This window comes from Zingiber officinale, chromosome 3B (assembly GCF_018446385.1).
Source record: "Zingiber officinale cultivar Zhangliang chromosome 3B, Zo_v1.1, whole genome shotgun sequence".
NCBI lineage: Eukaryota > Viridiplantae > Streptophyta > Magnoliopsida > Zingiberales > Zingiberaceae > Zingiber > Zingiber officinale.
The window spans coordinates 85,669,399-85,670,416 of record NC_055991.1 but is presented as its reverse complement, the minus strand read 5'-3'; positions in this window follow the sequence as shown (position 1 = coordinate 85,670,416).

The window sequence follows — 1,018 nt, the reverse complement described above, 5'->3', positions numbered from 1 at the left end:
AGCTTGATTTGTTTATCTTAACGAGCTTCATTAAACGAGCTCAAACGAGCTTTTATCGAATCAAGATTTGAATAACTCATGAGCGGCTTGGTTCATTTACACCTAGCTAGGATTTGAATCTTAGGTATCTGGTTAATGGCTGGAGTGCCTAACTACTGTACCAAAGCCCTTAAGGTCCAAAAATAAATTTATATATTTTTTTAACTAGCACCAACTATCTAACTTTTCAGGGCGATTAATCCTTAGGATGACCGGTCCGATTCTATAAAAATTTTTCATCAACCATTAGGTAAATCCCGTTTGTAATGGATGACCTAACCTAATATCTCTAATTCATCATCTCAATAGAAGAAAATATCATACAATACCATAAAACTAACATTAAAAGAGTTAAATGAATCATAATCATTATTTACTCGAATAAGTTGAAACTAAGGGGGTGCTTGGTTGGATGGAATGAGAGTGAGAAATTGGAAAGAGATTGAAAATGGGTATTTGATTTGGAGAATTGGTGGCGGGTCCCACATATTTATTACTCTAAATATGAAAATAAGCCATTACCTAGTAAAAGGAGGGGAATGAGAAAAAAAAATACTATTCAGATTCAAATCATATTCATATTTATTCTCTATTTCTATTCTTCTCATTCTCATTCTCATTCTTATACCTTTCCGTGAACCAAGTGCACTCTAACATCTCTAGTCAACTATGAACACACAGTCCAATCATCCAGACATCTATATACTATAAACTTTGGATCGAAAGGTAAAATCCTAATAAAGTAAGAAAGCTTCCCAATAACTTCTCTTAACTCAGTTAATTGACTACAATTTATTGTTACCTTATCCATCTAATTGATAGACGATAGATTTTGGTAATTTTGAAACTTCAGCCGGGGTTATATGCAAATTTGTTTCGGTCTTTGGATCCGTTTCTGAATCAGAGGATCCAATACCCAATAACATTTCGGATTCAGATCCGTATATCTGGTGACTCCGGTCTCTGCCGGGTTGTCCTC